General features: G+C 35.6%; 1 protein-coding gene across 7 annotated transcripts in view; it reads left to right on the top strand.

Moving 5' to 3' along the window:
* CCDC102B (coiled-coil domain containing 102B) overlaps nucleotides 1-26,651 on the top strand; it is a 286,189-nt gene that overhangs the window by 194,249 nt on the left and 65,289 nt on the right. The gene's annotated exons all lie outside the window — the stretch shown is intronic.

Here is a 26,651-nt window from a genome sequence, read left to right as displayed (position 1 = left end):
CCCATCTCTTCCTGTGAAGCTCCCTTGGGGCTCACTGCAGCAGGCGCCTGCCTCTGCACATGCTAACACAACGTTAGGCCAGGACCATGGCCAAACTGACCGCAAGGCAGGCTGGGAAACTTAGTGAACATTGCAACCTTTAAAGTTTGAGTAGAGAAAGAATAAAGAGTAAATGAGAAGGAGACAGGAAAATAGAGGAAAAGCAGACAAAAAGGCTGCCCTAGAAACCAAGGAAGAAAGATCCTTTAAGAAGGACCATGGCCATCACCAAGTTCTGCCACTAAAGAGATTATAATGAGGACAGATAACTGTCCAGAATCTTGGCTATCTGTGACACTTTAGTGATCTGGGTAAGAGTTGTTTTGGTGAAGAACAGAGAATAAACTGTGATTAACACTGATTGAGAACATAGTTGGAGGTAAGAAAGTGGTAGCAGTGAGTATATAAATATTTTCTGGGAGTTTTCTTGTAAATTGGAAGGGAACCAATGGTGGTACTTAGAGGGGTGTTTTGATATTTTAAGATATTTAATGATAAAGATTTTACTATATGTAAAGATATCAATTATATTTGAATATCCTTAAAATATTTAAAGGTATTAAAGATATTCTCTATGTCAAAGGGATTGGTCCACTGAGATATGAAGAAATTGTTGTTGCAGGTGAGAAGAGGGGTGTGCTGAGGAGTGAAGTCCTTGGGAAGACCCCATGAATAAGGAGACATTAGTCTTAAATAGGAAGAGCCACCCTTCTGCCTTTGTCACAGAGGCGAAGACAGAAGGTGAGGACATGGGGGCAGGAGGCGTGTTGGAATTGGGGGCAGAAAGACGAGGGACTTGTCTGTTTGCTTCTGTTCCTGTGACATATCCAGTTAGGTGACAGTGAGAGTGGAACTGAGGTCAAGTGGAGATTTGATGGGAAAGCATCTTAGAAATTGAGAAAGCGAATTTGCCAGTAGTGTGCAGTGTGCAGTGTGTCTGGTTTAGCATTTTGTCGAACCAAGGGACAGAGATTTGGTAATAAATCTTGTTTGCAGGGGAGAAGATTTACTGGACTAATTTGCACTTACGGTGTTTAAGAAGAGATGTGAAGGCCAAGGGATAAAGGAAACACTATTGATTACTGACAGAGTAGACAGTTTGGAGGCCTTGATGTAAGCAGAGAACTGTTGACATGGGAATACTAGAATAGTTGAAGTCAATAGTTAGGACCTGTTGACCAGAGATATTTAAAATAAAAATGTATTATGACAAAGCCATTAACTCATTAAGAAGACAAGCATCTTTTAGTGCCTATTCCAACCATTTCTGTGTTGGGTGCCAGGCACATGGTAGTGAAAACCCACCAGGCCCTTGGTCTCATGAAGCTTGGTGTTCCATTAATGTATTAAGGAACCAGTGCAGACATTTCTGAGATTATATCACAACCTATTCCTCCTGCTAAGGAGATGAGAAAGTGACATTTAAGCTGGAGCTCTAGAATAAGTAGGATCTAGCATCATTTAGAAAAAAAGGAGGGGAGATCAGAGAACTTCTCAGACAGAAAGGAGATTCTTTTGAGAATGAGAAAATCAGTGAGCTAGAGGTAATGTGGTGTGATATATCAATATTATCTGTTCATGACAAGATTATAGCCTATTCTAGAGAAAAATCCACGCAGAATTTTCTCCAGTTAAAGTATATGACACTTAAAATATACTCTCAAAAATGTTGTTTTCATTTATCCATAAAAGTATAAGAAAAACTGAAGTCCAATGTATGGATATTTTTATTTATGATGTATTTGAATTAATATATACATATATGTCTCTCTCTATATATGTATGTGTGTATATATATAATTTTAAGGATTACACACACATATTACTGTATATATCTAAATGCATTAGTTGTGATATTTTCTTCCTCCAACTATAACCAGACATACTCATTTGGAGTGACAACAAATGTATCTAATTCTCTTATCCAACCACATGTCAATGCAGTTTTTATTTTCAAGTACATTTTTGTTCTTTTTATAAAAAAGTAGGTAATTATATTTAAATTTTATATGGATAAAACTGGCAAATAGGTTCCAATTTTGTTACAAAGCCAATTTGCTTTCCTTGTATTTTAGTCATTGGAATATAGGTTATCTTTCCTTCTAGACTATAATCTCCTTCCATAAGAAATAAACAGTGTCTTCAGAGTAATAGCTAATGAAAAATATTTGTTGAATGACTAATAACCTAGTGAAATATCACAGGAACATTTTAATAACCTATTTCTTAATCTTATAATGTGTCTCATGTATGTTTGTGTTCTTCCAAAATTGTACGTAACTATTCTGTAGATAGAAATTCTAAAATGTATTCATAATTTTTCTAGTTAGCATAACAAACAGAAAGATTTTCACTATAAATAAAATATGGTTTTTAAAATAAGTGCTTTTTCATCTGATTATTTGTGTTAATATTATTCAATTTCCATTTTTAGCAGCTTTTTTCCCAATCATTGGAAGTATTCATTAATTTGAGAGGAATCCTAAGGGGTGATTAAGTTATTTTTTGAGTAGAATTTATGTAAGTTGGGTGAATATATGGACTCTTTCAGACATTTAGTAATTTTCAGACATTTAGTAAATCATTCTTTCCCTCCCATAATCTTTATCTATGTGCCAGAGTGAAGTGGACATTTGGCAAGTTACCAGTTAATTTGATCAATGCAGATGCCAAAAAAATTATGCAGAAGAAAATGTCACTTGGCAGCTTAAGTAAAGTCAATGGACCAAATGGTTGGATGCAACCGAGGGATAGTTACCTTGTATGAACTTACCCTGTGAAACTCACAGAAAAGGGGAGGAGTTGGACATATGAAATCAAGCAAATGTTTTCAACTTTATTATTTTACAGGCCTTTCATCAGATAGATTGGATCCATCTCAACTACACATGTGACGATATGCATATTTTTTCTCAAGTGCATGTGTAACAATATAATAACAGAGATCTCTACTTTCATGATTTGAACTGAAAAGTCTGAAAAAAATTATTTATGAAGGTATCAGCTAAAATACTCATTATAAGGTGTTTACTAGGAGCTAACATTTATTCTTGATGAATAAACAGAAAATTTCTTGACTGAATTTTATTTTAGGCTTAAGATGAACTTTACCTCCGATTTACAGGTTGAAGTAAATTTAGCAAAATATTAGATAATTAGTGATCTGAATTTTGGATGGTGTGAAACTGATCTTGTACAACTATTGACTGGGGAATGATTATAAGTGTATGTTTTTTAAAATGTATTTTCTTATATTTATTTAAAAATCAAATCTTTACTTGAAACTTTTTTCATAAAAAATGCTCAGGTTCAGATAGCTTATCTGATGAATTCTTCAGAACATTTTAAGAAGAAGTTAGACAAATATTACACAAACTCTTCTGGAGAATAGAAAAAGTGTGAATATTCTCAACTAGTATCTTAGAGCTTAGAAGGAACACCATATCAGTATCTGACAAGGACTTTTTTTTTTTGTGATAAGTAAATTTTTCATTTTTAAAGACTTTACTTTTCCTTTTTCTCCCAAAGCCCGCCAGTACATAGTTCTGTATTTTTAGTTGTGGGTCCTTCCAGTTGTGGCATGTGGGATGCTGCCTCAGCATGACTTGATGAGTGGTGCCATGTCCACGCCCAGGATTCGAACCGACGAAACACTGTGCTGCTGCAGCAGACACACAAACTTAATCACTCGGCCACGGGGCTGGCCCCCTGACAAGGACTTTTAAAGAAAGGAAAATTACTTGGGCTGGCCCTGTGGCATAGTGGTTAAGTTTGGCATGTTCTGCTTTGGCAGCCTGGGTACACAGCTTCAGATCCCAGGTGTGGACCTACACCACTCATCAGCCATGCTGTGGCAGTGACCCATGTATAAAGTAGAGGAAGATTGGCACAGATGTTAGCTCAGGGCTAAGCTTCCTCAGCAAAAAAAAAAAAAAAAAAAAGGAAAATTACAAGCCAATTTTACTCATAAACATAGCTGCAAAAAGTCTGAAAATATTTTCAAAAAAGGAAAATATATCATACTAACTTAGGTTTATTTAATAATTGCAAGATTGATGTAACATTAGCAAATTAATGTGATTCACCATGATCAGAATAAAGAAGAATAAGCATATGATTATCTAAATAGATGAAGAAAAATCACTTGATGAAGTTTCAATATTCATTCATGACAAAAGTTTTATTCTTTTTAAACTGGGTGTCTGTGCCCCTTGACCACCTTCACCCATTTTCACAACGCTCCCACATCCCACCTCTGCCAACCACCAACCAGTCCTCTGTTTCCATGAGTTCAGCCTTCTCAGACTCCACATATAAGTGTAATCATATAAAAAGCCCTTAACAAATGAGAAATAAATGGGAAATTTCTTGATATGGCTATATGTTTTAACGAGTGAAAAAATTATTCTGGAGAATAACACCAAAATAAGAAAATAAATTCCAATGATATTAATTTTATAGCTTTTTCAAGAAAAAGTTCCATATAAAAGAATTTAGAAGGAAATTTCCTTCTTGGGTAACAGAATTGTGTTTATCATTGCCTTACTCTTGCATCTGTAGGTGCATTTGTGCAGAAATGTGCTGTTTTCACAATGAAAGGAACTTCTTCTTGCTATTGTATTAGTCTATGTTAGGCAGCGTGTGTGTGCGTAACACTTGGGCTTACGCAGACTGAAATAACCACCAATTTATTTCACTTATTTAAAAATCATGGGCAGAATTCCATTAAAACTATGGAATAAATATGTTTACTCAAGACTCAATACACAAATTATAAATATTGAATCTACTGACAGTTTATCTAAATTTATCAAATATTTTAAGGGAATGTATATTTATGACATGCCATATAAACAGTGCAGATAAAGCAATACTTAGAGCTCAGAATGCTTATAATGTTTAGTGTATGACTCTTTAGGCTTATTCAGTTTTGTAAGTAAAGGGTTTTGTTTGCTACATAAACTTTGCATGAATGATCTGTATTTACAAGCCACAGCATCGAAATACAAAAAAGAATACAAAACCCATATCTTCGGCCTTATTGTCAATCATGGACTGGGGAGGATACTTAGAGGTGCCAAGAAAAATCAAGAATATATTTGTAGATTGACTTTTTCCCTCCAGAGACTTAGCCCTTTTCATATGGCAAAGATGATGAGAACATGTCCAAATAAAGGGCATTAAGCAGGTAGTGATAGAGGATAGTAACATCTCTTAAATTTGTGTTTTTACTGTCAAAAATAAATAGGACAAAAGGGATTATAGCTACCAGTTACACAGATAAAATTAACATGATTAATAGGAGCTGGATTAAATTCCCTCTGTAGGAAAGTTAAGATTTTTCTCTCTTTGTTTATCTATAGCAACAATTCCCAGCCCTGACATAGCATTCATCATGTTCTATTCTAATGTAGCTTAACTCATTTTATCTTTCTGGTAGAATGTGAGCTCCCTAAGGCCAGGACTGTGTTAGTTTTGTAATGCAAGGGCTCACAAAATTCAGAAAAGTCAACCATCGGCTCTTTGTGAGCCACTCCAGGCTGGCTCCAACACAACCTTGTCCTTTCAGGCCCTAAGCGTCCCAGGTTCTGAGCAACTGGCTTTTAATATTTGTGTGGACAACTAGCACACAGATTCTCATCACCAGGCACTGCTGGAGTAGAGCAATAAGAAGGAGTCCGGAGCTTTGCTGGAGGACAGGCTGACAGTGTTTCCAGCAGAGCATCAAGCTCTGGCAGTTTTTCTTGAAACATGTGGGACCGATTTCTTTTCTCCACTTGCTAACTCAGGCTTTCTAACTTTGCTCTTTTCCCAAGAAACTCTATTCCTCACCCCATGCAATACCACACTGTTGCATTCACTGTTGCTCCACTAGCCCTGGGGCAAAGCTGAAGATGGCACCACAAAGGGACCCACTTTGCACAACAGGCAACCCTTGGAACTGAAGTGTGGGGATATGTTTAGTTTTAGATAAACTTACTTGTTTTCCTAATTTTGTTTTTATGTTTTGCCTAACTTTGCCCTCCAGTGCTTCTCTTTTAGAAACACCAGCACAGAGTGAGAGGAGAGAGGAAACTCAAATGTTCCACATTGAAGAACTTACTAATGTGCCTTAATTTATCACCACATTAAACCATTTTACATTTCAGATTCCCTATGAAAGCACTTTAATATATCAATTCATGTTGACTTACAGGATAGTTTTGATAATTTCATTAACTAATAGATATTGGTTCCTGGATATGGAGACTATCTGGAGAATTAAGTGTTAATAAATACTATGAGTGAGCATCTGATGCCCATGTTCTGAGAGAATCTGAATTTGTGAACAAAATGTGTACTGTCTTTCTCGGATCAGATTGAAAAAATCAGATTGAGTTAGCTGTGTGGTTCTATATCTGTTTGTTTATTTCAACAGAAAGTAAAAGGCTGAGAGGCCCCCTCAATTTGTATATCTGTGATCTCTCATCTTGTTCCCAAAGCAAATGCTCTGTTAGAAATGATGGTGCATTTTGGTATTCCATGGAAGAGTAAAATTTCAGAGGATGGTATTTATTTAATAACAAATTACATAATATTCTTAGGAACACTTGGATTCACTGTAATAGCAACTCTTTCAATCTTTTCTACATCAGGAATTCATATGTCAATTTGATATACTCCTTTTGAGATATCATCCACATGTAATACATTGTAGGTACTGAAAAAGATATGAAAACGAATAAGATGAAACATACACTTTTTACCAGTGAGGGCCCAGTCTGGTAAATAGAAAATACTCTAGGTCTACCAACAGAGAGGACTTAATATAGGGAATTGGTTCCACAGGAATTGAGGAGCTGAGAAGCTGGGTAGACTGCTGCAGGGTCACCCATAGATTAGCAACAGCAGTGAGAGGCTGCTAGGGTGGAGAGAGACAAGAGATGAAGCAGTGTTGCCAGGCCCTGCAGCTGGAGCTTTCTGATAAGAACTAAAACTACTGTTGATACTTCCCTTCTCAGAAGGTGGGGCTCTCAGATGGAAGTTTGAGCCACAGCGGATAAGCAACTGCACGAAAGATGCAACTCTAGATAGAACAAGAGAAGAGCTCTGGATCCACCCCTCCACTTGCCCTCAAAAGATCTGCCAGGATCTCCCATTGGTGGAAGCTACCTGGAAGCCCACTGGCAAGGGGCCTGGGAAATAGACTTCCCTGAAAAACAAAAGAGAACAGGAAGGGGGAGAAAGAGATCTGAGGGCAGATAAGCAAGTGTACAAACAGCAAGGGTCAGCCCAAATGATCAAATCACTAGGATAGCGGAGCATGGAAAAGGCTGTGAGAGAAGAATAAAACAATTACTCAGGTGATAAAATGAAAAATAAGACTTAAACTGATAGAGTAGATAGCATTTGACGTGGATCAAGATTAAAGTGAACATATTATTTACGATCTAAACCAAAAAAGTTTAAAGAATATAGGCTGGCACTTTTAATAATTACTCCAAGACAATAGGTACAAATTCAAAAATGTAATACCTGAGAAAGACAAAGCTGGAGTCAATGATATAGTTGAGAGTAAAATCTACATGACTACATCATTGAAGATATTTTGGGATTAGGTACCAATACCTGCAAACATGTTTCAGCATAATTTATGCAGAAGAATAATTGTACCATTCTGTCTTGGAAATATGAATTTATAGTTTAGGAAAGATTAAAATCAGGTTGGTTTTGGACCTGTTGAGTGAGAAATGGTAGCAGGATATCCACATGGATTTGTATCAAAAGATAACTAATACTTTATTAGGTGCTACATTTGATGGGTAATGCATATAATATTAAGAATGTTTTTTTCCCTGAATGTTTTTCTCTCCCAGGGCAGGCTACTGTTCCTATTGCTTCCTCTCACGGCCATTCTTGACTCTTACACACTGTACTTACTGAATATTCTTTACTACTTGGCACTATTTAATCCTTGGAAATCCATGTTTTGTCTTATTCCATCCCTCTGAAAGGCTTCTCTCACAGTTCACTAATGAATGCCTATGTGTCATAGGCAACCCACATTTTTCAGTTTTTATATTTCTCTACGTTTCTGGATCATTTGAAATTATTGACTCCCTTTGAAAGACTGACATCCTTGGACAAAACTATGTTGGATTTTTTTGTTCTCCTATAATCCTTTGAAAATGAAAATTAACATATCAAGTAAAACAAAAATCACCATAATTCTAAAACCTATAGAAAAAAACTGTCTACATGTTGGAATGTTTGGTTAATTGAACGAGTTGCAAATGGGAAGGGAAGCAATTTTTTTTTTTTTTTTTGTAGTACTGCCTGGGACAAGTTCTATTCTTCATTCCTGATTAAAATCTGGGAATAGTAGAGCTGTTTTGCATTATTATTGGATGTCAATAAATGTCTATTGTATTAATTGTTAAGAAATCCGATCCTACAAATTATCAAAGTTTCAATCTCTCATCTGTGTCAAAGCTTCTGCGTTTCTTCAGTTTGGCCTCAGCCTGGAAAGCTTGCAGTGAGAATAAGCTGTGTCTGCTTCTTCACTCTTTCCCACGTTGCTCTACCACCCCGTCTCCCCCACTCACTAGGCTGCCTCACATTTTTCAAGGCTGGAGTATTTGGCTGGAGGAGAGGAAAGAGGAGGGGAAAGTCCTATGGACTGGTACAGTTGTTTCGGCCATGAGTGCTCCACTGGTCATTAGATGCTCATGTGCTGGCTCTGTCTGCCACAGCGCTCATCTTCCAGTTAGCCACTAACCACTCCACCATCAGCCTGAGCTCTCCCATAATCCCTTCCGTATAGCATTCTGTTGGCATCATCTTGGCCATCCACGGCAGGGTTTGTTTTGTTTTGTTTTGTTTTTTAATGATCCAGGTTTAGCTGCTCTCTGCAGGGTCCAGTCATGACTCATCCCAAACACTCAAGCCTTCTTATTCCCCAAAATTCTGAAAGTGCAGGCTGTTACCCATGCAGCGCCATCTCCCTGCTCTGTGGCAACAGGATGCTTTTACTTTTTCTTGCATGAGTGAGGCACCCATCTGTCCCCCAAATGCCAGGTGACACATGTTAAGATGGTTCTCTGAAGCCACCTTGATTTGGCTTCACTTGGGGCAGGTGACCCTACTCTGTTTCCAGGAAAGAGGAGAGAAACTGCCTCAGGGCTCAGATAACAAGACTTTCCAGTAGCTCCTTATCAATGTCTACTCCATCCATTGCATACTTCCAGGTGGGGAGGACATAACGGGCACAGGACCAGATTTCTCTGTCTTCCCATCCTTTTGTTTTTCTTTCTGTTCATCATGTTATCTGCTTGTTTTAGGAGGAAAGGAGCCTAAGAATCCTTTGTTCTCAGTGCCCAGGTCAAACCGGACCAAACGAAAAACTCTATTCCTTAAATATCTTGTTGCCATGTGTTTGCATGGTGTATACATACATAATTGGAATCATTATGTACGTAAAATTGTGCATTGTGCTTTGTTATTCCACATTATATTAGCCTCATTATTTTTGTGTTGTCAAAATTCTTCCCATATAATTTGGGAGTTTATAATATTACACTTTAAGGATTAATTATAATTTATTCAATAAGGGCCAAATCATATAGATTATTCCCAATATTTATTATGTTTGTTATTCTTAGAAGTAACATGGAATGAATATTTTTGAACATAAAACTTTCAATATATCTTGACATTTTTCTAGAATAATTTTCTTGTTATGAGACATAGGAAAGATTTAAGAATTGTTGATACATTTTGGTAAATTATCCTCTCTCTCAAAAATGTCATGAAAATGTATATTTTCCTTCAGCAATGTAGAAGAGCATCTTGCTTACAATTTCCGTATCAATATTCTTATTAGCAGTTTTTTCATGTTTTGGATTACTATATTCCTTCTTCTGTGAGTTTTCTTTCCTTTGTTTATCTTAACCTCTGGATTATTTCTTGTTAATTTTTATGAACACTTAATACAGTTTTATTTCTATTTGCCTCTCTGATCACTTCCTTATTCTCTCCTTTATTGGTCCTTCTGCTCTTTCTCTTATGTAGATGGAAGTAGGAACTATTTGGATATTGGGTCTGTAAAACTCGATACACGAGTCTATTTTATTTAAATTATTTATTTCTCTAGAATTATGAGCAAAAGCAATAGCCTTATCTATCAGAAGAGTTGGCTCTGTGAAGAACCACTTTCAGACAAAAAGGCTGCATGGAGGACTTGGAAAAGCCTGATTTATCAAAGGAAATTAAGCATTTCCAACAAAAAATGTATTTTCTCTGAACATTTGTATCTTTGCGCAATTACAGGGCTGTGAGTGTGGGTAGGGAAAAGGTTGGAAACTTTAGTTATGAAGCATTACTTAGCTAAGTGTGCATGGCTTTAAGAAAGAACTGTGTAGGAGTAAAACTACGCGTTCCCCACTGAGAATGAGTCAGTGATCTCTCTCTCTGTTCCCCATGGGGACCTGTAAGATAGAAAAAGAGCTTGTGATTCCATCTACAATTTGGTGACTAACCACTAAGGGTTTAACTTAATGTTTGTATGCTCTCTTGAGACACAGAATGCTATATGAACTCTAAATTGTATTTGTAACTTATAGTTATGGTTTAACTGTAAGGTTAATAGCCATATTTGCAATTCTCTAGAAATCTTTAAATATCATAGTCAGAATAAGTATTATAACAGATGAACTGTATTGCCTACTGTTATAGAACTTTATTATTTGTAGATTTAATTGATGATTAATGCATGCTATGAAAAGAAAATGAGTCTAAAGAGACATTATTTTGATTTAGCTTACATCATAAGAACTAGTTTATATCTGTGTATGAGATACATATGAGATACACTCAGATATATAAACACATACATAAATGTGATGTCAAAATAAATATAATCTTGCTGATTAGGCCCTATAATTTTTTTCTGCAATGTTTCCAGGTGCATATGAACACCAATCTACAGGCCTTGTTTTGCCAATTAGAATAACTTGATTGTTTCTTTTTCTTGTTACTTTCTCCTTGATTTGGTTCTCTGACTAAAAGGAAATAACCAGCAGTCACTATGTACCAACATCTAAATAATCTATACAATTGCTTGGGAAAGAAATTTGGACTCCATCCTATAGAATAGAGCCCCAAATACTTCCCTTATGCTCATTCATTGTGTCATTCATCAGATAATGAATGGTTATCAACCACTATCCTTGCGAAAGCCAAATCAGAAATATACTGGCAATGAGTTTAGGGAGAAGGTCAGAGTCACCTCTTAGATGAGCTCAGAAGCCTTCTGACTGGACTCACATGTCAATTTCAGCTTCTTCCATTTCTTTTCACTTGGTCCTGGGAACTGTTGTGTATGCTCCCCTTCAGATTTGATGGACATCACCACTCTGCTCTCGCAAGTGTTTATGACAATTGATATTCCTGCTTTGGGCATCCACATTAGTTATTATATTTTAAAAATAATTTTGTAGATATTTTATATCTATATAAATGTAAATATATATTTATAGATATTTAAAATATTTTACATATATTTTTAAATACAATTTTGGTAGATCTTTGGATATTCTCTGAAATAATTTACATAGGAGCAGATTATCTATCCTCTAAGGTTTCGTAAAACCTACCTAAAACATTTTCTGAGCCTTATTTTTTCAACTTTTTAATAGCAGTTCGTTCACTCTAATTTCCTGATTTTTCTCAGTTCAACTTTTGATAAATGTGTATTTTTCCAAAAATGATTCATTTGTTTTAGATCTTCATATATGTTGGCATAATATACTTCATAGTGTTCTCAAATCACTTATAAATATTTATCTGCATCTGTTTCTGATATTTTGTATTTTTTTCTTCTGTCACTTTTTCAAATCAATTTTGTTCATATTTTGCTCAATTTATATTTAATTTTTAGAGGAACATTTTTTATTCTTCATTCTCTTTATTTTTGTTAATTCTTTATTTTGTGCTTTCAATTTTTAAAAATCTATTCTGTTCAACTGTCCCAAGTTTCATGATTTCTCATTTAGCTATTTATTTTCAATCTTGATTTCATTTACTAAATCTATCCAATGCTATAAATTGGCCTCTACATGCTAATCTAGCTGAATCCTGCACAGTGTATATATATATATATATAGAACTTGTATTTGTAATTTTCATTGTGATTTCCTTCAACTCACATAAATTTTCAAATAATTTTTAAACTGTTTTTTAAAAATTGAATTCTACTTTAATTGCTTTGTGAGTACAAACCGTCATCTAGAATTTGTTGAAATTTGTTCAGATAGAAGTTTGTTGGAATTTGTTGAGACTTCCTTTGTGAGCAAGTATATCGCCAATTTTGTAAATAGTCAATTAACTAAAATATGTTATATTTAAAAAAGAATATGCTCCCTCTTTATTGGTTCTTTCTTGGGGATCTATAAACACATCCTCACATCCACACATATGTTTTATAGTAGATCAAACTTTACAATTTGTCATTTGAATTTTCCATACATTTACTATTTTATTGTGGTTGTTCTCTTGGCAGAGACTGGCAGGTGGATATAGAAGCTATTTCCTCCTCTTCCTGGGCACATAGGTAGAATGAATTTCCCAGTCACTTTTCACTTATAGGTGATCATGTTCCTGAGTTGTAGCCAAACGGATGTAGGTGAAAGTGATGGCTGCACTTCAGGGCTGGTCATCGTGGGCTTGTAAAACACTATTATAATGCATATAGCAAGTAGACAGTCGGCTAGGCAAGGCTGGACCTCCGTATCTGTCTTTTAACCCTTCTATCATAGTTACAATTTCTTCATAATTATTTGCTGTATTCTGTTTAATTTAATTCTGATCTGCTGGATTCTTAATCAATTTCTTTCTCAGTAGTATCTAAACTTCTTTTAAATTCATCCATTGACTTTTTAATTTCCAGAACTTTATTTGGCTTTTCAAGAAGTTCTACTTGGCTATTTTTCAAACCTGCCCTTTCTGTTTTCACTGGTTACTGTTATTTTATTATAATTTATAGTCCTTTTTATATTTTAAAGATATTGTGATTGTTTTGTAGCATTTTCAGATTGCTGTAGCTCAAGTTCTTGAGATGCTAATGTTCCTGTTGTGTTTTTTGACTCCTCTTCACATTGAATCATTACATGTTAAGATTTGAAACTGTTTTTGAGCTAGGTTTCATATCAGGTTGATGTTTCTGTGGGCCCATAAACCTTGGGCTCTTGAGTCATTTGGGGTTTGTTTCTTCCATGTATTCCAAAGCTTTCACTCAACAATTAGGTTGATTTTCCAGCTTGGTGACGACTGGCTCCTTCATATCAGTGCCTGCCCTAGACTTTGATTTTTGATTTTTTTTTTTATGAGGGTAATTTGTTTATACTCTGTCATGAGGAGAAGTGAGCTTGCTCTTTCACTTTGGCTTAATAGCACATCTCTTGTACTAACATGAGCATTAAAATCCAACCACTAAATGTTAGAGCTTATATCTTGGTCCCGTTCCTTACTTTCTTGGGTTATAATGACATTTCCATGTGTTTGTAGCAAAAAAGGTGTTGGTTAAGTTTCCCATTTCATGGGAATTATTAGTACAATAAATCTTGTTACATTTAAAATGTCTATTAGACATCCAAATGTAGCTATCAAGTAGATAGTTGAGTATACAAGTCTAGGGCTCAGTATTCAATTGAATTGGAGATAGATATATATAGTATTATGATGCTCAAAAAATAGAGAACATCGTTGAGAGTTCAAGTTAGATAAAGGCACGGAGGTGAGCAATGTGTTTGACTATCTGGAAGCCATTCGTGACCTTGACAAAAGCAGTTTTTCTGGAATCCTGTAAAAAAGTAATAATGGAAGGAGTTAAAGAAATAATTAGTGATGAAGTAGACAAAACAACTACAGAAAATTCTTTTAGAAAGTTTTACTTTGAAGGAAAATAGCAATATGAGCTCTATCTTGAATTGGCCATGAAATCAAATGAATTTTCTGGGTTTTTGTTTTTGTTTTGTTTTTTGAGGCAAGGTTCTTAGGTAAGTGTTGTGATTAGTGAACATCTAAGGCTTCTCAAATCTTTTGTGTTTGTCCTATATTACCTTCAAATGTGCCCGTGTTACAGATATCCTTGTATTCACTGAACTCTGTTTCTGTTGCTTGTTCAGTTGCCTGCATTTAAAACCTTGTCCATGAGGGTAGAAACAGTGACTCTTTGGTTCACACCACCAGCATCTAGCAGTGCATCAACACAGAATAAGCTCAAATGTGTTTTTTAAATCACTTTAGTAGGTAGACTTGTCTGAGATTGGTGACAAGAATATGTGTTTTTCCCTATGGATATAGTACATGTCCTCTGGGAATTGAAAAAAGAAATACATGGAATGAAGTTCTATTCACTCAACACATCCAGTCATCTCCACAATGCACCTTGCCACCATGCTCTTCCTCACTTCCGGTCTTGGCATGTGCCGATACTTCTGTCTGGTGAAACTTTTCCAATCTTTCCTCCTCGTGTAGTGTTTTTACTGAACTCTCAAATGTCAGACTCCATGTTCCTTTCTCTGGGAAATATTGCCTTATTTCCCCATGCTGTTTTTGCTGCTTTGTATATCTCTTCATTGGCTAAACTCTAACATAGTCCTTTCTAAGGTGAGTATCTAATTTTTCTGGGTTTTTATTTTCTCTGTAAACTAGCCTATAGGTTGTTTTATGTTTCTATCATTGGTGCTTATCATATTACCAAGTACATAGCTCATTGTCAATAAATATTTGTTGAATTAATGGAGAGAGGGAAGGAGGAAAAGAGGGAACAAGGGAAGCAGAGAGGTATAGAGGGAAGGAGAGAAGGAAGGAGAGAAGGAGGAAACATGGAGAAATGGTACCTCAGAGAGCAGGCGTTCTTGGTTGCTCAATATCTAGCCCCTTATCCACTGTCTGTTTCTTGATGGAATCCTAATTTTTCATGTGCTCTCCCTCCACCTTGCTTTGCTGACTTTCATTTAGCAGCCTATCCTCAGCCTCAAGACCTGAGTGTACTTAGTCTAATCTGGTCACGTAGACTTGCATTCTTGATCAGTCATAGGTATAAGAATTAATATGTGACACAATTTTAGCCATTTAAACATGAAGTGAAATCCTGGGGAGATACTAAAAAAAATTGGTTTTTTCACGTTTGAGAAGCTCCTACAGGAAGAGAATTCCCTTTTCCCTCTGGATGTTGTCATAACTACACGTGATTTCCAGCTGAAGAAAAGCCCACACAGCAAGAAGAGTCTATCGGTTAGAACAGGTTGGGATGTGCTACAACAACAAGAAGCCTGAAAAGCACAATGGCTTCAGAGTGCACAGTCTGTTTCTTGTTCATCTCACATGTCCTTCCAATGACACAAAGTGACGGAGGACCAGGAGAACAAAGGGTTCATTTCAGCACAAATGCAAAGGCAGAAGACAGGAGCCATGGTAACCAGCGTGCTTCAGATACCCGGAAGTGACCACACTCCTTCTACTTAAGTTCATGGCCCGAAGAAAGTCCCAGGGCCACACCTGAGTTCAACAGGAAGTGGATGGACAATCACCCTCTTAGAAAGGAATGTCAAACCTTTGTGAAAAGTAATACAGGTTACCAAAGTTAGCAACACAGAAGTATGAAGAGAACCCAGTCCTTGACGAGGTTATTGAGCTGTCACATTAATCAACCGTCAAGTCATTCTACTCTTGGATTTATTATGTAAGATAAAACATGTTCTTGTTTTTTTGTTTTGTTTTTTCCTGTTAGTTTCAGACTGAAATATGTTAACTGGTTGAAATGTATTGTAATTTTCTCCTCACTGGATTCTTTATTTCTGTCATGACATATTCAAGTGAGACAAGATATTTTTCCTTTTGGAAACTGTATCTATTTCATTCTCTTGATCAATATTTTCCTTCTCTTTCCATGTGCCCCTCTCACAGCATTAAAACTCAAATTAGAATTTCAATCTCTTTATACCAGGATTTTAAGATTTTTACCCGTCTGCCCACAACTCCATAACCTTGTCTTCTCCCCACTTTTCCTCAATTCTTACTGCTGTTTTTTCACTCTATTAAAAGCTCCCCACATGCTGTAATACCCTCCTCCCTCCTATATGTCAGCTTCACGTCCTCTTGTATTCAGTGCTTTCTTCAGCCTTTCGCTTTCTAATGGAAGCCTGTCCATAAAAAAATGTGTGTAAGAAAGAATAGACTCCCCCAAGCATCTGTCTCAATATATTTTTCCACAAAGATAGTAGTTTAAGTCTTTCAATTAACTCCAGAACATGACAAAAATAATTAGCAGTTGATATATAACTATAAGTAAATATTATTATGGTCTCATAATTTAGTAGTAATTCAACAATTTATGATTATTTAAATATGTACAGAAAGCATATATTTTAAGCAACATAATTGTTCTTTTTATTTATTACTTGAAAAATCCTAATTTAGTTTTCTACCTAAAAAAGATATTTTAAAAACCTTATTTATATTTTGGACTCTGGAGAAGAATAATTATTTCAGGTATTCATAAACAGTCATGGACTTAAAAATATCTTTTTAGGTAATGATAAAATTAAGATAATTGAGAATTGATAAGAGAATTAAAATTTAAGAAGAGTAAGGTTAGTTTAAAAACCTAAAAATAATCAATGTTTTAGAAAATAATATTAAATTATGTACTGGCAAGTTGGAAAAGTGATCATCCTGAGAAAAATGGTTCGATGTATTTGGTGCTGGAAAATAAAACCAACATAATGTTTGTCATTCTACTATCATTTACCAAGTACCCATTCTTAATTTCTTTCTTTCAAATAACGAGTTCCGTGCTGACTTGCCTCATTCCCTCTAAAGAAATCTCTTCTTCCTTTTGCCCACATACTGTACAATCTAGCCTGCATGCTGTATAAAGCACAAACATTTTATTGTTTGCTTAAGCACTCAATAAGAAATATTGTAAGTATATGTATTTATTCATAGATCCATATATCATTTATTAAGCACCTTCCATATTCCAGGCATTATTTTACATACTTTGGATAATCGGTGAACTATACAGTTAGAAGAAAAAGAAGCCCTGTCCTTATGGTGTATTGGAGAAACAAAGACAGATCATTTTGTGTTTTTTGTAGAGTACAGTCAATTTAAAAATGATTAACACACAAACTAAGAACCAGTAACCTTTGACGTGCACTAAAATTGCCAATGGATTAGTCAATCACGGTGTTTTTTAGGCATGTCGAAAGGTTTAACCTAGTCTTGTACTAGCCTATTAGTAAGGATAGACTTCTTTAACAAACTCCAGTCGCTGCAGCCACACAAGTTTACTTTTTCGCTCATTTGGAAGCTCTCCTTGGTGTTTCTTCTCCATGTGGTGACTCATGGGATCTATACTTGTCAGCTTTCAGCTTCATCATTTTATAGTCCTTCAGTTCCAGGCACACAGGTTAGGAAGAGGGACAGCATAGAAGTTCCCAACGGATGTTTACTTGCGAGATCCAGGGGAGATGGAAGCCACTTCCTTTCACATTCCATCAGCTGGAGGAACTCTAGCCACAGTGTCCTACTCAAGCAAGGCTTACCGGAACTGCTTCTGTTTTATTAACGTCATGTAAATGTCTGTTAGTGTTCAATTTTGTATATTTTCAAGGTATTTCTTTCTTCATTAGACTAACTGATAGGTTTTCTGTTTTATATTGTTCTGCTTGTTTTCCAACAGACCAATTCTTCATCAGTTCAATTTTCTGTATTTGTTTTTAATAAATTATTTTTATCTTTTATAATTCTTTCCTTCTCTTTTCTTCAGATAATGTTGGTATATTTATCCAACGATTTGAGTTGAATGCTTGTGATATATATATCACACATACATATCTATATCTGTATCTATCTATCTCCATTTTTTATTGTAGTTAAATTGAGGTCATATCTTTTCTGCTAGCAACAGCTTTGACTCTCTTTCTCTAAGGTTTTTATAGTATTTTCATTATTATTTCCAAAATTCTACAAGAGGAGCTGTAATTTTCTGTTGATCTGACAGCTAGTTTGGTTAATTTTCATTTTTCCACATGACTGTAAATGATTTCTGCTTTGCATATATAGATGCATTAAATATTTACTGATTAGGAAAAAGAATCTTAAATAAATGCATAAATGGGTATAAATTTCAACATGGGATAAAGTCTATGAAGGAAATGAACAGGTTATATGAAAGATAATTTCAAAATAGTACAATGGATTATTATTCACATATGGATAATCAAGAAAGCATCTCAGAAGAAATCATATTTAAACTACGACCTGGATGATAATTAAGAGTGACATGAGTGTGGAGTTGCAAAAGGTCTTTGTAGGCAAAAGGAAAAGCATGTCTGAACACTCTGAGGCAGGGAAGGATTTGATGAATTCAAACTGTAAAAAGGTGAATTCATGGAGAATATCCTATCTGAGTTCTTTCATCAATAATATGGGAATGAAAAATCTTGCCTCTGCCTAAAACTGAAATTGATTTTGCCCTGGCTCTTACATATTAGTTTAGCTGGGTTTAGAATTCTAGGTTACTCAGCAACTGAAGACATTATTTTATTTAATAAGGTTTCTTGCTGTTGCAGATTATAAATTTACTGTTAGTTCATTTCTTTATATGTTTTCATTTCTCCCAATCTGTTTGTGCTTTAATAATCTCTTAGTCTTTGTTGTTTCTCAGTTTGTTTATAACATATCTGGTTTTGAATATATTTTTACATATTCTGCTCAACATTTTGCACGATGTTTTTCTTTCTATCCTTCTTCTTTCCCTGAATAACATAGCATTGGGAGGTTATCTTATCAACAAAAATGCAAAATCTCACCAGGAGAAAACCACTTTTATCCTAATTCCTTTCCCTCCTACTTTCGACTCAGCAAGATTCAGGAGGTATTTTGTGATTATAATACAACAAGTTGAAGGGCAAAGCCATGTATAGCTAAGAATGGAAAATCAGAAAGATGAAGAGAGCCCCATTCCTGGTGGCATTTGCTGAGATGCTCTGTCTACTCTGGGTTACTGACGCCCAGCCTTAATATTGCATTTGATAAAAGCAAGCTAACTAACTAACCTATCTATTCTAGCCAGTCAGTCTAATTAATCTATTATGTGTAATTAATGTATCACAGATGACTGACGCATATTGTATCACTTAAAAGTTACAATTCTGTAAAGTTGCTATTATTATATGCATTTTTACACATGAGGAAACTATGACTTGAAAGAAATTAAAATTAGTGAAGCTTTTCTATATTTTCTCAAAACGAATATTATTGGTAATAGAGACATAACTGACTAGATAAGACATTAGTGGATTGTTGACAAACATTTTTTGGTCAACTGCTTGGTTATCTATGGCCTTGAATAAACACAAATTCATACTCTAAAGTTTGATTTTCAATCTGTAGGCTTTAGCACATGTGACTCACTTTACACATAGTCAAGCATTATCTCTACCTAGAAGGTTCCAGAAACTAACGCCATCTTCAGACTTATTGATGGGAAGTCCTATCTCTTGACATAAATATGCATGTAGGTGGCCTACTAATACCTTGAAACCACATGGCAAAGTTGAACTCCTTAGCTTTTCTCGTTTCTCAAACATGTCTCTTTGCCAATATTCTTGCCTGAGATAATTTAAGCAACATCTTTGCAATCTTATAGGAAACAAATTTAATTTTGACTTATTCTTTACCCTGAACTAACCACATATTTGTAAAACCTTCCTCAAAAACATCTCTAACATTTTCCACTGCTATTTATCTACATTTCCCTACCCCAGTTCACTGTTTCTTAATTTCTCACCTTGACCATTGCAATATATTTTTAACTGGCCTCATTTCCTCCACTCTTTATCAGATTTATCTTTGAATCTCTGGTGGGAATATTTTTGTTCTTCCTCAAAAACCTGATTCTCTGCTTATGGACTAAGTCTCAAGTGGCTTAGCATGATATTTGATGAACTTATAATTTGTGTTCCAATATTCCTTTCCAAATAAACTCAAGTATATTCTTCAATCACTTAGGGTTATTTACATATATATACCATTTGTGAACACAATATTGTGGCTTCGCGCCCTTTTTACATTTCTTTCTCTATAAAGTTTCCATCGTCTATTTTTCATCCATTGCTTTTTGCTACGATATTTAATTCTGTAGGGTAGATCTCCCCAAATGATAGCCATGGGGCACTGGATGTTGAAGTTTGTGTTGCCTGGGAAGCAGATTCTGAGACAGATATCAACATGCAGGAAGTTTATTAGGGAGTACAACATCTATGGGGAAAGGGACAGGCAGCACGGGGCAGCGGGAGAAGTAGGGCTGGGGTGAAATAATAACAATACTTCAGCTGATCCTCGGAAAATCTCTGAAGCTGAGCCAGACCTGTGGAGCTGTCCCAAATTAGTGAGAAGAGCAGTTCTTTATACTTCTAAAATGCACTCGCTGCTCCAAAAAGGGGATGTGGAGTTAGGGAGGAGCCTCTTTGCAACCAAAGGGAAAGGGCTGTCATCACTCAACATTTCCAGCAGCTGGTGGAACGTATCCTCCCATCCTGAAGGCAGATCTGGAAGACACAGGACAACATCTTTCAGCACCAGATCATCCTTGTTTCTTGTCCACCCCTCATGATTTATTCCCAATCCTTTATCTTACCAATTCATTTGATTATTTCTTAGTACTTGTCACAACTGAAAAATTTGCTTATTGTCTTTAATCTATTACCTCTACTGAATTTGATAAGTTCTATAAGGTTAGAGGTCACATCTGCCTTGTTTACTTTTATGTATAGCATGCAGAGCCCAGTCATTGGCACATGGCAGACACTCAGTGAATGCTTGTTGAATGCATGACTGAAGATGTCTCAACTATAGCTAGCTATAGCTAGCACTAAAATCACTGAATTTGTTTTTAACATATAAGATATTAAATGAACACTCTAAAGATGCTACTTAAAACCACCAAAATGCTCTCATTTTAAAGCTATTATCTGTTGCCAAGTATTATAAATATGTTTACAAATAACGTTGAATTTATTCCTGTTGAAATATACTTTCCTTTGAATTTCTGTATTTCTTAAGGTCAGAATTATTATATATATATAGATAGATAGATAGATATTAACATTTATCCTAAGAAATAGGCAGGTGGTACAAGATATTTTTATAACATGCTTAATTTGGATGAGATTGTGAGTTCTTTAACATATTTAAGTAGAAAATGATTTTGTGATCACAATCCAATGTATCTGAGTCAACTTTTGAGAAGAGAAAATATGCCCTTGTTGATAGCATTATTACGCACAGCTGGAGTCTAACAAAGCCATCAACAGACCTTGAGCAAGTTATTTCCAATTTTCTATGTGCTTCTCTCTATTAAACATAGTTGGACCATATGTTATATTGTGAATGTCAGGTTGTCTACATATCAATACCCTATTGTTATGCACATTTGAAATTACAGATGTAGAAACTTCTAATTTTCTCTAGATGTTTTAAAAAAGTGAACAAACGGGCCGGCCCGGTGGCGCAGCGGTTAGGTTCGCACGTTCCGCTTCTCGGCGGCCTGGGGTTCGCTGGTTCGGATCCCGGGTGCGGACATGGCACTGCTTGGCAGCCATGCTGTGGTAGGCGTCCCACGTATAAACTAGAGGGGGATGGGCACGGATGTTAGCTCAGAGCCAGGCTTCCTCGGCAAAGAGAGGAGGACTGGCAGTAGTTGGCTGAGGGCTAATCTTCCTCCAAAAAAAAAAAAAAAAAGTGAACAAACAGAAATAACATATACAATAATACTTTTAAATTTCCTGTATGTAATCTTATTTTTCCTTTAAATAGATGCATATAAATATATTTGATTCATTTGTACTAGCCTCTCATTATGTCATTTTAAGTTGTAAGAAGATGTATTTTAGTTCTGTCAGCTTGGCACGATCAAAATCATTTAAGCCTCAATACTTGATTATCAGCTACAAAATTAATTCTAGGTAGAAACACTATCTTTACTTATAAGCGTATAAACTAATGCTGAGTTGATAAGCCATATACAAAATTTAAACCCTGCGATTAAATCCCTTACATCACTAGAAACAGAGAGTCAATCTATTTGAGAAACTAATATCCTGCCAAAAATATCTGTATATAAACACATTGTCTATGTTTATTTTCTATATCAAAGCCCAATACCATTATTTATATCCACTTATAAAAGGATTATGAGTTATATTTACTTTTCAGTTTTATGGCTTTGGATTTGCGGAGGATTACACATTGACGTATAATCTGTAGTACTGTGTATTTTTTTATGTATTTTTAATTTCTATTTGGATTTTTCTCTGCCCAAATAAAATTCAAATATATCACATCATGGTTTTATGTATTTCTACCATTAAAAATATAGTAGAATAAGTTGCTCTAGAAGTCCATGTGGATCTTTATTACCCATGTAATTTTCTTTTCAAATAGAAGTCATTAACTCAAATGAACATCCTTTTGGATGCCTCCCAATTGGATGTCTATAAGCAAGTTACAGTGCAAATTGAGATTTCAGGTAAAAGCATCAAACATATGCATAGGACTATGGTTTGTGATCCTAAGTGCCTTCATCCTTTCCTGTAACATGTATTAAAGAAAGAACTGGTTGGGGGGAAATCTCATTACAAGAATAACAAAAAATGAGTGTATAGTAGCAAAGGTCATATCTTTGAGAATTAAAGAAGAAATCTATCTCTCTCCAGAAAGTAAAACGGAGGCGGTGGTGAATTAATGGATTAAAATGTCAAAGAACTTGTGAAGTTTTGGGAGATAAGGCCTCATAACAAGATTAAAGCCAGCTGTGGGATATAGTTTTGATAAAATGAAAAGTGCAGGGGTAATTTACAGCTAGGTTGGCTGTAAGCAATTTGCATAGCCGCTCCGAGACTGAACAGGGAAAATAGAAAATACAGCAGAGAGAGAAGGTATATGAGGAATTTAGTGTATAGTTGGTATGTGACTAATATTAATCCCTTCCACCCTATACTGATTTTATTAAAATATCTTTGTATTAATGAAATAATATTTTCACCAAAGTGAAATCCAATTTTTGTCTTTATTAGAATAGAAAGTAAAAGGTATCCCATGAACATAAGTAAAATATATTTGGGTATAGATAAAATTTGATATATTTTCTCAAGTAACAAAACATGGCCAGGCCAGGCCTGCCAACTTCAAGTGTAAGCAGAATTTTCCTATTGGCCCAATTGTTCCTTGCATCTTTTTAAGTGCTAAAAAACTTCTAGGTCATCTCCTTCCACCAAAGGAGACTTCTTATATTTCATTGCTTAGTTAGGTTACATCTATCTTCCTAAAACAGTTCCTGGCAAGGGTAAAGCTTACTACAAGTGGCATATACTAGTGGTCCTCAAACTTTACACTGAGTCAGAAGCATCTGGAGGCCTTGTTCAAGCCAAGGTTCCTGGAAGTGAAACCCTGAGTTTCTGATTCAGTAGATCTCGGATGGAGGTCCCATGTGATGTGGATGCTACAGGCGTGGGGACCATTCATGGAGAATAGACTTTGACTAATACAGATCTGTCTCCTGGGCGTGAGAATAAAGTGACCTTCCCTGAGCAAATGGCCAAGCAATAGAACATGAATGCGAGGGCTCTGCCTGCAAGGATGACACATGGTTGGGGTGGAATTCATGTTGTCAAACAACAGTGTTTTTGCTTCCTTCCTTCTTTTCTTCTTTCCTTCCCCCTCTTCTTCCCTCCCCCCTGTCTTCCTTCCTACCTGTACTTTCAAAGGTTGTTTTGTTTAGGTAACTACATCTAAACCAATCCAAGTGAATTGTACAAGCCTAGTGACACAGCATTACGTATCTGAGAAATAACTTTGCTAAGTCACAAGGGTATTTAAGTAGTTGTAACTAAGTGCATAACTCCTGAGAAAAAGCCATCACTTTGCAAATTTGTCATAACTTTTCCATTAAGCTCTGCATTATTTTTGCGGCAAATTCTTTATGTTTGACAGATCAAGAAAATCTTTCATTAAATGCTCTATTGTCATTCTAAATAACAGAATTGTGTTCCCTATTACATATCTCTCTGTAAAAGAATAAGACCTATAATTTGGCATTTGAAAATTGTATTCCGACTACTCAGCCATAAAAAAAGACGAAATTGGCCCATTCACAACAATGTGGATGGACCTCGAGGGCATTATGTTAAGCGAAATAAGTCAGTCAGAGAAAGACGAACTCTATATGACTCCACTCATAGGTGGAAATTAGTATATTGAGAAGGAGATCTGATCGGTGGTTACCAGGGAAAAGGGGGGGTGGGGGGAGGGCACGGAGGGGGAAGTGGTGTACCCACAACATGACTAACAAAAATGTACAACTGAAATTTCACAAGCTTGTAATCCATCATAACATTAATAAAAAAAAAAAAAAAGAAAAAAAAGAAAATTGTATTCTGCAGAGAAGGAGAAATCTGTTTACATTTTAGATGTGGTTTGTGATGTAATTTGGTAAAACACTGCTATGAGGTGCAGTGTTACTGGGAGGCAAGTGAAAGGACTATGGCCCAGCCCACTGGGGTCTAGCTGCCTGTCCAAATCTGTCTGTTCCTAGCTGCCCATGGGCACTACTCAGGTTTAAGTATCAATGGGTGTGAATCTGACTCCTATGAGGGGCTGAGGTTTGCAGGACAGCAGTGAGATTCCAGGAATCCCTCAGTTATTTGACACTCACATTGTCAGGAGACACTGGGAGGCGCATCTTTGGATGTTAGGGGTGGTGGTGGCTGGTCCGAATGGGAGCCTTCCTCTGCATTGTCCTCCTCCTGGCTTCCTGGGAGTGGTGGCCAGCACTTTCTCACCAGGTCCTGCCCTCCTGTCCACATCTTCTTCCCACCTCGGCAGGATTTCTACCGCTCTGATTAGAGTTCTGATTTTCACAGATGCCAGGAGCCTGCCAGTTACCAAAGACATTATATCAAAATTCACTTTACGTCAGCTTTTTTCCTATAATAACCTGCTCTTCACACTGTTTTGCATTTTGATTTACTTAATAGAATATTTGGAGATATCATTATATTAATATACAAAAGGCTACCATATTCTACTTAATGATTTTTATTTAATCAGCTTCTTATGATGGATATTAGTTTCCAATCATTCACTATTAATAAACGGAACTAATGCTGCACTAAATAACCGTACACATGCAGCATTTCACACAATCTTGTGCATACCTGTAGGATACATTCCTGGAAGCAGAATGGCTGGGTCAGAGTTTATGTGCATTTTAATTTCAAAGAATTTGGCTAATATTCCTCCATAAATGAATCTCTGTTTCTTCACATTTTACCAACAGATTGTGTTATCACACTTAATCTAGCCAGTCTGAAGATATGAGAAATGGTATCTTGGTGTGTTTCTTTTAATTAAACTTTTATTTTTGATAATTGCAGATTCATAGGCAGTTGTAAGAAATAACACAGAGAGATCTGTGCATCCTTTCTCCAGTTTCTCCAATAATCTTATCTTACAAAACTAGAGCACGGTAGTGTAGGATATGATTAACAGGATATTGACACTGATACAGTCAAAACACAGAATGTTTCATCAGGACAAGGATCCCCATTTGCGATTAACCATGCCCACTTCCTTCTTGAGACTCCTCTCAGCCCACATCCTTAACCCCCTGCAGCCACGAACCTGTTCTCCACTTCTATACATTTTCTCATGTCAAAAACATTACGTAAATTGGAAAGATTTTTCTCTTATTTTGAGTGAAGCTGAATAACCTTCAATGTTTGAGAGATTCTATTATCTTTCCTGTAAACACTGTCCTTTCACATTTTCTAACAAGTCAATTTGTACAGACTTGATATCACTCTTGCGATAGTGAGACTTGTCCTTCTTCATCTTCCATGTAGGACGTTCTACTTTATTTGCTATACACAAAACGTATTCTCATTGTGATTAAATTTTTCATTTTATGATCTCATGATTTTTGATCATACGTAGAAAAATTTTCCCTACTTGGTAATTTAAAAAAACAGTATCCAAAATTTTCTTCCAGTGTTTTCCTATATTTTATGGCTTTTAGTTTTTACTTTTGAATCTCTGATTCATTTTTACTATTATTGTTGTTGTTATTGGTATAAGATGTGAGGACATATTTCATTTCCAATTGTCTAACTAGTCCTAAAAGTAGTTAACTACACATTTTTAACTACTGCCATTCCGTGTGATTTTTCATATATAAGGTATTATGACAATATCTTTCAGAAAATTAAAGAAATATCCTTGGATTTTCTTAAAGTATTATAACATTAGGAGGAACTAGAGCTTATTCTTTTATTATGGTTTTAATAAAGATGTTTTCTACAATGACAGTACTTTTAATTTTGCACAGCAAATTTTAACTAAAAATAAGAAGCTACATTATTAATAATCTGAGGCCAATTAATATAACCTGTTAATTCATCTCTTGAATGGTATTGAGTATAACAAGATTGACTGGAGATCCAGTCATTTTGTGATAGATTCACTTTGTTTCTTCGCAGGATGGACCCCTTACCCCAGGTCTCTGA

The sequence above is a fragment of the Equus asinus genome, chromosome 7 (genome assembly GCF_041296235.1).
Source record: "Equus asinus isolate D_3611 breed Donkey chromosome 7, EquAss-T2T_v2, whole genome shotgun sequence".
Classification (NCBI taxonomy): domain Eukaryota; kingdom Metazoa; phylum Chordata; class Mammalia; order Perissodactyla; family Equidae; genus Equus; species Equus asinus.
This window is presented reverse-complemented; position numbering and strand designations above follow the sequence as displayed.